At 23.4% G+C, this 855-nt stretch overlaps 1 pseudogene; it reads right to left on the minus strand.

Moving 5' to 3' along the window:
* Nucleotides 1-80: 80 nt before the first annotated feature.
* Nucleotides 81-852, minus strand: LOC126910145 (uncharacterized; annotated as a pseudogene).
* Between the last annotated feature and the right edge of the window lie 3 nt (nucleotides 853-855).

Below are 855 nucleotides of genomic sequence, written 5' to 3' on the forward strand. Positions count from 1 at the left end.
ATTTGTTAGTTACACACTTTAAAAACATTTATTCAAAATGTTTATCAGACATGTTAGTCTTTTTTTAGTGATTGTAGTACCACCAACATTAAAATCTCTTTCAACTGATGCACTGTTAGGTAGAGGAGTATTGTGTTTAATGAAAAACTGAAAACAAAGTACAAAATTTATAGTACAATTATACTACTTATATTTATTTTAATTATCTAATTAATCTAACTTTTTTAATTGTGAGTAAATTATGTAAACATTCTAATGTTTATGCTGTAGATATACCCAAGAATCTATCAATTTCATCACTAACTGTTGACTTTTCCTCATGAACATTTTGTAGAGAAGCTAGATAAATCATCATGAATTTGGCCATAATCTGTATACCTAAAAGAAGAGAGTAACACTTAAATATTAACATCAACATAGTTTGTTTTTATTACACTAATCAGTGTACAAAAATATAAATATTCAGAATAAAACAATGAATATATAATAAATTTAAATATATAGGAACATGAGATACTTATCAATTTTATAGAACAAAATTAGCTAAAATAAAAATAATTAAAAGTGTAAAATAGTAAATATACTAGGTTGATAGAGTAATTTTTTTTATTACTTCGCACTACATAAACAAAAATTATTGTTTTGAGATGAATTCTCTTAAAATTATATTGCTTTATAGTTATTGTTATAATATACCATATAGTATAGCTGTTACCAGACCTTACATATAATTAGGAATTGTGTAATAATGTATCATTGGTCTATATTTATAAATTAACTCTTCAATAGTATGCAAGAGATTACCAAAATATAAGTTAATAGTAAATCAAGGCTTATTGAAATTGGTCCCATTAT

The sequence above is a fragment of the Daktulosphaira vitifoliae genome, unplaced genomic scaffold (assembly GCF_025091365.1).
Source record: "Daktulosphaira vitifoliae isolate Bord-2020 unplaced genomic scaffold, ASM2509136v1 Scaffold_4974, whole genome shotgun sequence".
NCBI lineage: Eukaryota > Metazoa > Arthropoda > Insecta > Hemiptera > Phylloxeridae > Daktulosphaira > Daktulosphaira vitifoliae.